Genomic DNA, 12,165 nt, shown 5'->3' on the forward strand with positions numbered 1-12,165 from the left:
ACATACGTACTTAAAAAGCTCAAAAGCTTTTCACGCTACGCCACATACTACGCCGCTACGGTGCTACGGTGCTACGCCGTAGCCATACAAAATTTCTATAGGTATAATGCCGTATAGAGATTATGAAATGCGAATGTAGGTATTACCGGTGAGGTCCGATAAGCAAATAAAGCCTTTTTTGAAAAGCCTCGGTTTTATGGTTATTGTTAAATGAGGCTAAAGAACTTCAGATTTCAAGGGGATTTATAAGTTAATATTTTTTGTATGTAATTTTATTTTTATTTAAAGTGTTTGGGCGTTAAATGAAACCGACCTTTTGTGATTTAACGTTTGTATTTTGACAATAGTTACAAAAAGAACAATATTTCGGAAAATAACAATGTTACGATGCGTTTCGTACGGGAGAAAAAATGGCAGCGTAGTTCACCGGAACCCCCCCGCACACGTCGCCCCGCGTAGCCGTTCCGTTTCACGGGTTGCGTTCCGGCGTAGACATAGTTATCTAATTAATTATGGTTATTATGGTTAATATTTTTTGTATGTAATTTTATTTTTATTTAAAGATATCTAAAAATACCTATGTGTTTTATTTTCTCTTAGCTTTTATTTTCTGTCTTGATTGTGAAAGTTATAGAAATATTTTAAAAAATTTAAGCAAATCAATTTTTATTTTAGGTATAAAATAAACTCAAACCGATCGAAAATTTAATTTTCTATTCATATAAAGACTTGAGAAGATCCAAATATTCCAAAGGTCACATAATAACCAGCCATACATTTTTTGTTACCTCTACAATATTAATAAAGATAGATCATAACATTACAAGCCCCAAATGGACTATAACCTCTTTTTTAAAAAAATCGAGGCCATAAGGCGGGACCCACATGGAACATTAAATACTAATAGCATACTCTAATTTTATGGAAATAGATTTTACTAACCTTTACCTAAGGCTGCCTACACACGTCCGATAAATCGGAGACCGATTTTTTGTAGGAGGAAAATAGAACATATTGATAGCAATAATAGAGCAACGTACACGTTTCACAGAAAGTCAGTTAGAAAATCCTACTTAGATCGTCCTACAAAAAATCGGGCCGATTAGCTGTCCTAAACAATGTTTGACGTAGCGGGCGGCCTAAGAGATCCGTTCTCTATAGACTAAACAGTCTGCCGATAGTTGATCCGATGGTTGGCGAAAACATTTTTTAAAAGAAAATCTTGATTTCAGTTAGTCTGATACCGACTAAATACCTGATCTTTGTAATGTGTGTACTTGCAGTCATGTTCATACTGATTTATGAGCCCAAACAAATTACTCAGCGGGGCCCACCAGGTCCAAGGCCTGCCGGGGCTGAGAGATTGTTCGAAAGAGTTACCGCGACATGAAAGGCCTACGAAGGTACGATGGATTTTTAGTCAGTAAGGGTCTGACACTGGGGGTCCCTGATGCTGCTTACCCACAGCCGGCGGAGTCATTTGAGGATACCCTATCAAAATTAAAAAAGCCCTATCAAACTATCGGCCGACTAAAAGTTTGCAGTGTGTATTTGCGGTAAATGATAGCAAAAGGGTCAACATAGTATTATGATCTTGGGTCTAAAATTTTGTAGCTTTATAAAAGAGTTGGAAGGTAGACAGATTATTATAGGGTGACGACATAATGTTATGTAATTGATAGCCTTATGACTCTAGCGAACGTGAGGGTCGCATGATAGTAGGTATGTGTCCCCGAGTCTGCAAAAAAATATTTTGAATAATATATTAACCCTTAACTATCCAGAATGCTTTTGTGACGTAACTGACCAGTAGTGTCCAACAGACACTTTATAAATGTAGGTAAATTATGACAAAGCAAAAGAAAGTTATTTTGAATTTAAAAAACAGTATAATGTATTTCAGTAATGTTTTGTTACACTTATTCATTTACAGCTATTTCAATTAGTTTTTTTTTCAGAATTTTCAGAGCAAACATTTTGATTGCATTTGTCACAACACTGTTTAGAAGCCCTTGATAATTTCGAAGGGCAAATAAAACAACGCTTCTTTCTTTTCGCAGCAGGTTCAGATGATTGAGTAGCCTCCCGATTTTACCCTGCCACATCTTGCATGGCACTCGACACCATAAGATTATTATAAGTAAATATAAATAAAAAACAATCTACCTTTACACTCGAATCAAACAAAATTTTACTGTGTCTGTTGGACACTTGTGGGTTGATTAAGTACTATTTTCGTTTATTAACCAAAAATAATAAACTATTCATGAAACAAATATTTTCATTACACATTTAGATTCGTAAAACATTGGAGATAAATTAGATAAAAGGCCGATTCGTAAAAATAAATACTTTCGTTTTTATGAAAACATAAACGCAAAAATGTGTCCGCGAGACACTTGTGGGTTGTTAAGGGTTAAAAGGGGTTCAAATTGTCCAGTGTGTATAAAAACTAGGCTGACGATACCGTTACTTTTTTTAAATCTCTATCACAGATTTTTAGGTTACCTTATGTTTAATTACATATAAGGTTAGCGACTTTAAGGGTCATTTAGATAATTTAAAAAACTGATACACACTGTCATTTTAAATCAAAACATTTCAATACCGAATAACAATTACAAAAACATTTACCTAATCGTTTTAATAAAAACTCCTATCAAATTGCTCGTATACGTAATCATATATGAAGAACATCAAAACAAAATATACCTACCTACATATTAAAAAGGTATAAGTACCTCCATGTAGGGTGAGATAAACAAAATTGGCCCATTTTTAGGGTTCCATACCCAAAGAGTAAAACGGGACCCTATTGTTTTCGCTCCTCTGACCGTCCGTCCGTCTGTCTGTCAACAGGCTGTATCTCATTAACCGTGATAGTTAGAGAGCTGAAATTTTCACAGATGATGTATTTCTGTTGCCGCTATAACAAAAATAAAATGAAAACTAGAATAAAATAAATATTTCGGGGGCTCCCATACTCATTTTTGCTCGATATCTATAAATATATGTATGTATATAGAATAATAGTTTGGATGGTACGGAACCCTACGTGCGCGAGTCCGACTCGCACTTGGCCGGTTTTTCTTATTTTCCGTGTATTCCTCATCTCGTTTGCGAACACACAATGTCTCTCAGTTTGCAGCCGGTAAATAAGGTTACAAATAATCTCGTATCTTATGTTTACTGATGTTTATTAAATAACTAACGACCTGTCTTCACTTTACAGGAGAACATTTTCATGTGACGTCATAGGTACTGATCTGATTAACGGCCAGTTTTTTCATCAAAAGTTAAAGTTAAAGTAATGTCTAAAGTTAAAGTAACGGTCAAATTTGTTTTTCAAGGCTAAAGTGACAGCAAAATTCATAGAAAAATTGAATTTAACCGTTACTTTAACTTTAGTCATTACTTTGACTTTTACTTTGGCTTTAACTTTTGATGAAGAAACTGGCTGTAAAACAGTTACAAGACCATGTTTAAAATAAAATCAACATCATCAGTTTCAAATGTCCAAGTTCCATCCAATCTTTTCTTTCACCGTTACGTACACAGCACGGAGTAGGTAATCAGTCATTGGTATCCAATATATACTTAGAAAGTACATACAACTTAGAAAATATAACTCAGAAATGTAACTAGCGATGCAATAAATAACATCCCGCTTAGGAAAAATCTTCAAAAATCGCCGTTAGCGTATTATCTTTAAATTAATTACAGAATTAAAATTACATTAAGCTTTTTCTATCGTTACTATTTAATTAATGTGTACAGTAAATAACCACTAATTAAATCAAATCCAGTAGCTAGGAATAATCGCATTCGCTCAACCATTAAATCAAAGTATCAATTACATGTAAATAATTTTAATGATCCGATTAAAAAGTATTTAGTAGGTAGGTAAATATCATTGGAAATATTATACACACTTAATTCCCTAATACATGAATTTCATTCGAAATCGTGTTCAGTTAAAAACATTTTTATTGCGAAATACATAAATGCGTTACATTTCATTCCATGTTTTATTTGTTTCATCTGAATTGTATTTATTCCTGAAATTCATAATTGTTTCAGTTGAAAACATATACTGAGAGTTCATTGTTAACATTTACGTCCATGTTTCGAAAAATTATTGTACATTAATTTTTCATTTCTCAGAAATAATAATAATTGTGTCATCATTGCTCATTTCTAACGTAGATTGCCAGACAATATACTGTAATACTCTACTAGACCCCGACAGCCACCATCCTCCTTTCTGTACATTGACTAGTCTAGGAATGCTATTTGCTCCCATGAAATATCACTCCGTCCAAAGATACAATTTCCATAAAGCAAATATTGATGAAATAAAGCTTGAGCTAGATAAAATCAACTGGGTTAAAACACTTTCCCACCTATCCTCTGAGGAAGCTGTCAATACCTTTTATGAAACAGTATACGGCATTATAAGACTGCACGTTCCGTTAACTCGCATTAAAAACGCTAACTATCCTGAGTGCCTAGTGCGAGTTTTGCAAGTTAACTTTTTCGATGCGAAGAGTATCATACCATTGAATCACGTAGCACTTATCTTAGAATAGGCATGATGACAGTAATCAAAAATCATTAAAATAATATATTTATTAAATTAAACTTGAAGCTTGGAATATAAAACGCGCATTGTTTTCTTTATTAATAATGTGATTAATATGTATTTTTATAAAATAAAATTACGAAATAAGGCAATCCGCCATGATATCTTGAACACCAATCAGAGCTCGTGACGTCATTTCTCAAAACAACTCGCGCGAAAGCGCGCGAACGTCACATTTCGTTATTGTGAACTTCCACTGCGATCTTTGTTTTTAATTAATTAATTGTTTATAACACGAGTTATGGAGCCCGGATTTATCAAGGCAAACAGCGCTAATTTGCCTAGAATTGATATCATAATGCTGGGAAAGTTTTTGGCATCAAATAAAGTTTTTGTTCAGCTGAATTTAGAAATGTTAAAACTTCCATGTAAGTATACTAGTTTAATTAAAAAACAATGAGAGATGAAACCTAACCTCGAAATAGTTATTTACATTATAAACTATGCTAGAATCTAGAGAACTATGTAATAACTTACATCAAAGTGATCTTCACAAAAATAAAGTTGTACCCTGGGCAATATTGCTTTTGAATCTCGCCTTGCTTGCACTTGTTTCGTATTTTTTTATTGTGAGGAACGTACACAAATAACTCATCAGGAGTTGTTTTGGATGTGTTCTTACACTGGGGGACCCCACAACACCTATGCACTTTCGAATTCATATTTAATAACACAAAAAACTTAATTATTGCACGAGCGTTGTTTACTTGCGTCTTGTAATTTCAGTTGTGACGTCACAAGTGACGACATGACACTGACAAGCGTTTTCGCGCCGGATTCAAAGTGAACAGAGAAAAATGCAATTATTTGATAAAAAAAACTTCGCATTTTCTTAAAATTAATGATACCTACATCATACAAAGGAATTTAAAAATTTGTCATCATGCCTATTGTTTATTTAATAAAGACTGTCATCAGTACTTGGTCGTATTACACTTGAGCTCACTTTTGCGAGTGTAATCATTATTAACCGTCAAAATGAATGAAGATGTCATATCTAAATCATGTGACGTAGCATACGACTCTTCATTTCAATAGACTTATAATTACGTATCGAGTTGCGAAAGCTGTCAAAACTCGGAATCAGCACTCTGTATGGTTCTCTCCATCTTTGATACGTATTTTAAAGAAAAAAGAACGTGCATGGGTCAGATGGAAGATCTATAATAATCTCTCAGACTATTTAACCTTCTCCAACTACCGCAATTTGTTCCACAATCATTGTGCTAGATGCTACCGGAACTATATGGAATCTGTTGAAAACAACATTCCCAAAAATGTTAAATACTTCTGGTCTTTTATATCGGCTAGAAAGTGCAAGGCCAAACTACCCTCTAATATGTGCTTTAGAAATATTACCTCCGACGACCCCACTAATATCTGCAACTTATTCTCAACCTACTTCTGTTCCGTCTACGAACCCTCTTCTTTTAATCCAAATACCTGGCAACCACCCACTGCGTGCTCGGAACATGTATCAAGCATGTCAGACATTTACTTGACTGAAGATGCCATAAGTAAGTCTTTAAAGTCGCTAGATCCTTCCAAAGGAGCTGGGCCTGATGGATTGCCACCTAGTTTCTTCATTAAACTATATGAAAGCCTCTGTACACCCCTGTACATAATATTTAATAAATGTCTACGAGAAGGTGTTTTTCCCGCTGTCTGGAAAAAAGCCTTTATTACTCCAGTCTACAAAAGTGGCGATAAAAGTAATGTGGAGAATTACCGCCCTATCTCAATACTTTCTACCTTGTCTAAGGTTTTTGAAAGACTGGTGCACGGATCATTATATCCTCACATTCATCAACATATTATCCTTGAACAACATGGATTTGTTAAACGTCGTTCCACCACAACAAACCTCATGGTTTTCACTAATTATTTATTTGAACACATGGATCAACGAATTCAAGTAGACGCCGTGTACACAGACTTTCAGAAGGCTTTCGATAAGGTGGATCATAAAATACTAATGGATAAAATAGCCTTCAACAGTATACGCGGTAACTTATTGCGCTGGTTTATGTCTTATATTTCTAACAGAACCCAGAAAGTCGTCGTTAATGGGTATGAATCCGAGGTTGTAACTGTTACATCTGGAGTTCCACAAGGATCCATTTTGGGTCCTCTTCTCTTTATCTTATTTATAAATGACATTAAACAATGTTTCATCAACTCTCGTTTTCTAATGTACGCAGATGACATTAAAATCTATTCTCCTTGTAAAACCATAAAAGATTGCTTACTACTTCAAGATGACCTAAACAGGCTGCACACTTATTGTACTATTAATAAGCTCTTTCTTAGTCTTCCAAAATGTCATGCTATTTCCTTCACCAAGAACAAAAATAAAATCAACCACATTTATTCCATTAACGACGTACCCCTAAAGACTGTGCGATCTGTACGTGATTTGGGTGTAATACTTGATTCCTGTCTACACTTTGACGCTCACCATGATGCAATAATAAATAAAGCATTTCAAATGTTCGGTTTCGTTATGAGATCCTCTCGTGACTTTGTGCGTCCCTCTACGTTCTTACTGCTTTACAAAACATTAATTAGATCTCAGTTAGAATACGCTTCTCCCATCTGGAATCCTTTGTATGAAAAGTATATTTCTGATTTAGAAATGGTACAGAAAAAGTTTCTGCGTTCTATGAACTATAGGTGTTATCACTCAAAAATTCCATACACACAATTATTAGAAAAATATAATATTTTGAGCCTACAGCACAGGCGAATGTTTTTGTCTGTTATGCTGCTACATGGTTTGTGTAACAATAGATTTGACTGTACTGATTTAACCAATAAATTATGTTATACGGTACCCAGAACTGTCATCCGGCGAAGAGTGCGCGTCTCTCATCTGTTTTATCTTGAGTCCTGCAAAACGAATGCCGGAGTGCGTGTGCCTCTTCGCCGTCTTGCGGACATATATAACTCGCATTTCACACAACTTGACATATTTAATCTAGCTCATAATCAGTTTAAAATTAAAGCTGTTAAACTTTTGTCTGAAATATAATTATAGGCTAATCAACCGCGAATCTACTAAGTACTTTTTTCATATTTAATTATTATTATTTTATTTTTTCAGTGTAATGAGTTTTCATACCTTCTTTTTCTTTTCTTTTGTTAACTTGTGGATAATAGTATGGGTTGCATGATTGTAAACTTAGTTTTAATACTTTATTTGATAAGTTTTATTATGTAACTGTTTTTTGTCCCTTAATAAATAAATAAATAAATAAATCATCTGCCTAGCCTTTTCCCAACTATGTTGGGGTCGGCTTTCAGTTTAAACAGATGCAGCTGAGTACTGTGACGTAGTTAGAAACTTTTTCATTTATAAGGTTTTATTCATCACAAATTGATACTGACCGGGCAATCATTTTAAATGTATTCGATTTGTTCCATAGAATAAGTTTGTTATATTGAAGTGTGTCACTTCACCTCTCGAGCCCAAGCAATAAACGTCGTGATATCGAATCAGTTTTTCATTTTGTGCAAGATAATTATTTCCCGGTCCTACAAATTGGTGGAGGCGCCGGGTAATTATTTCCCGGTCCTACAGTACCTACCTATCTACATAGTGACTTTTATATGTAGCTACTGCCTATCTGACCTCCTCCATCCACCCAGTTATCTGAGCAACACGATACGCCTTGGTAAGAGTCGAGCACTCCCTTCTTCTTCGTTCAGAAAGAATAAATTATCTTTTATTGATTACATATTACAACAATCACCCTACCACTATTACAAAGGTCAAGTGACGGTCACTAAAGAATAACACGTTAAATCCCTAAAGTAAATATATTATATAACTAAAAGTCCCTGAGAAACTTCAGTAAAGACAAATCATTGCCAAAGAGTATGTCAAAGACAAACATATAAACTTAACCAATCAACGAAGCTTTAATTAAACAAGTTTTCAGAATGTAATCACGATCTGTACACGGGGTATTAATATGACAAAGTTACGAATGCACCTTGTATCAAATGCTTATCTTCACTTGATATTTGATTCATACTTGTTACAGTCAGTTGGCTTCATTATCATCATTTGCCTACCCATTTCCTAAGTATGTTCAGGAAGGACCTCAAAGGGTTGCAGTTGGGCACAAGTTTTTTACATGGAGCAACTGTCACCTCTACAACTCAGCAACTCAGCTACCCAGGCAACAAGAAAATCATCGATTAGGCTAGTTATCAGGGCCATAACGGCTGCCAAAGATAGGTATAAATGATGAGTCTGATATGTATTTTTATTATTTTTTATCACAAGCAAACAAACATTGAAAGAATAATAAAAATTAACGAAGAATGGGAACCTATTAGCAACTGTTGTAGCTAAGAAGCTATAGCTGGAAGTAACAACTGGATAAAGAATGTCATACTTCGTCTAATTCATACGCATTGTACAGACAATTTAAGTTGATAATACCTTCATGTTTACATACATTATAAGTCATTAAATATTATCAGATTATCTTGAAATTACAGTGCTTACATGCTTAAGTAGTTAAAACTAGTTAAGCAACAGTAATAACATATCTTAGGACTTAAGTTTGCACGTTTCTAAGATCATAAACGTATCATAACCGGGTTTTATACGGTAGTAAAATGTAGGAGCCTTGAGAATGACTTACCAAGTTTAAATATGGAATTACAGTATTGTATGGTAGAGTTACCTTTTTTTATTTTTAACGACGTCAAAAATCATCATATGACCCCTCCCGCTGTGGGTTAGCAGCGGTGAGGGAGTGTCAGACTCTTACTGACTAAAAACCATCGTGTTCCGTCGTAGGCCTTTTATGTACCAGGGCCGCAGTAACCCTTTCGAACAATCGAGCAGCCCCGGCAGACCTTGGCCCTACTGGGCCCCGCTGGGGTTGCTGACATCTCTTTGAGGAGCGCGTGGAACAACGCGCGCCGCCGACACGGGTATGTTGTCTATTAACTAGACATGAGCGATTCGCCATCCGAACTCACCGCCCATGTTAGAGTTACCTTGGCCCTGAAATACAAAAGGCTCAAAAAACAAAACACGATTCACAATGCGATGAATTCTAGACAAAAAACAAATGAAATTGAAACCTGAGATAGTTTGACAATATGTTGTTACATTGTTTTCATGCTTTGGTACGTATGACGTAGTGGTGGATTGTGTCGGTTGCTAGCTGGGTGTTCGATTCCCGGAAGGGACAACTATAATACTTCAAGGTGTAGGTGTTGTATGTACCTATATGTGATGTACTCACATATAAATATGTTTTCAAATGCGCATATGATACTGTAAAAATCTTAGTGTAGGCAAAAGTTTTCTCGAAAGTAATAAAAATAAAAGAAAAATTATTATGGCAACAAAAAGTAACATCGTCACTAAAATTATAATTTCAAGTTATCTGTCTATAATAGTCAATTTTTAAGAGCTTCATAGTTCTTTTGTATTCTCTTCTCAAAAATGGTAAAATAATATAAAAACCTACGTACTCGAGACAATATAATAAAATTTAAAAGATTCTAGATAACCAAAATTAATGAAATCAAAATTAAATGCCAAGTCTAAAGGAATTTCAATCTAATTTTTTGTCTTTTCTTAATAATTGAAACTTCAAAGCGTTTTGATAAATTAATAAGTTTTTGAACTCGTGTAGCGAAGATGGTAAGGTACCCATTTTGGAAATTCTTTGTAAGGTCTTATAAGATTGAAACATAATGGAATCATGATCAAAGGGTTTGTCGTATGTGTTTATGATGATAGTTATATTTTGCAGGATCAATGATCTTTTACAATAGGTATGAAAAGTCACATTGCTATACGTATCACATATTTACCTATACTCCATTTAGGCACTTAACTATAGGTAAAAAATCTTTATCGAGATTTTTTACCTATAGTTACGCAACTTTTTACGCAATTAAATAATATATTAAACGAATAAACGACTCCAAAAAGTAATTATTCAAGTGATTAAGTAATTTTTAGCCGTATTTTGTTTTTAAACATAATTTATTAATAAAAATTAATATAAAGTTATTTACCTTTAAATATCTTTTAATGGGATTCGAGGCAATTTATTGCGGTGGTTTGCCTCCTATGTTTTGAATCGCTGTCAAAGAGTAGTAATCAATGGACATGCTTCAAGGGTCATCGAGGTCACATCAGGCGTCCCACAAGGCTCTATCCTTGGGCCATTATTATTTAACATTTTCGTTAACGATATTGGTCAAAGTTTCCATCATACAAAGTTTCTAATGTACGCTGACGATCTGAAGGTCTATAATTCCATCCAAAGTGTTGACGATTCTACTTTATTCCAACAAGACCTGGACAGACTAACAGATTACTGCTATAGAAACAAACTTAAGCTAAGTTTACCCAAATGCAACTTCCTCACATTTACTAAAAATAAACACATAATTAAGTACTCTTACAACCTTTGTCATGAGCCTCTATCTCAACTGAAATCAGTCCGCGACCTTGGTGTTATACTCGACACCAAACTATGCCTAGACTTACACATCAATAAAATAGTCAGCAAAGCTTTTCAACTTTTCGGATTTGTCATGCGGTCTACTCTTGACTTCAAAAAAACCACATCGTATTTACGTTTGTACAAAGCCCTTGTTCGTTTGCAACTAGAGTACGCAGTTTCGGTATGGAATCCATTCTACATAAAATACGCTTAGATGGTAGAGAATGTCCAGTACAAAATTTTGCGTGCAATGCATTATAGATGTCATAAAGCTTACCTGCCGTATCCTACTTTACTGAGCAAATACAAACTCCTTCCCCTTAGCTCTCGAAGAAAGTACATTGAGGCAACTGTCTAGTATAATATAGTCAGAAATAAATTTAACTGTACCAACCTAAATAATATGTTCTTTTATGCTGTACCAAGAACCATTCACAGGCGACAGGTGCGCCCGGGCACTCTTTTTGCGCTGAACACCTGTCGTACTAATTCGGGCCTGCGCTCACCTATCCGCCGTATGGTTGACACTTATAACGTCACCTTTATATTTATGCTACAATTGAAAATATCATTGATATTTTCAATTGTAGCATAAATAAGTTTAAAAGCCTCCTTCATAGTTCCCTACTTAAAACCCAAACCTCTTAATAACAAACATTTTAATTTTGTCATCGTATCTTTAAACTCCTCTTTCTTTTTTATGAATATATTTTGCTAAAAATCATGTTTACACTACTATACTCTCCCTATTTGTTATTTGTTACGCGTACTGCTATTAATGTTCCTAGCGATTACAATTTCTGCTCTAAATTTTTATGTTTACCTGTGGATAGCGTTGTGGGTTACATTATGACCTCAACAAGTCATTTTTATATTATTTGTAAGTTTATATAATGTAACTGTTTGCTGTTCCTTAAAAGATAAAAAAATAAAAATAAAAGTGCATACACAAATGGAGTGTTTGTATTTTTTCATACTAAAAACGCTCTCACAGATACCACGATATCTACCCAATATGATGAAATAATTGTTAATGGA

At 34.5% G+C, this 12,165-nt stretch overlaps 1 protein-coding gene across 1 annotated transcript in view; it reads right to left on the minus strand.

Moving 5' to 3' along the window:
* Positions 1-12,165, minus strand: part of LOC124641933 (octopamine receptor beta-1R-like) — a 95,938-nt gene that overhangs the window by 42,657 nt on the left and 41,116 nt on the right. The window lies entirely within an intron of this gene.

This window comes from Helicoverpa zea, chromosome 23 (assembly GCF_022581195.2).
Source record: "Helicoverpa zea isolate HzStark_Cry1AcR chromosome 23, ilHelZeax1.1, whole genome shotgun sequence".
Lineage (NCBI taxonomy): Eukaryota > Metazoa > Arthropoda > Insecta > Lepidoptera > Noctuidae > Helicoverpa > Helicoverpa zea.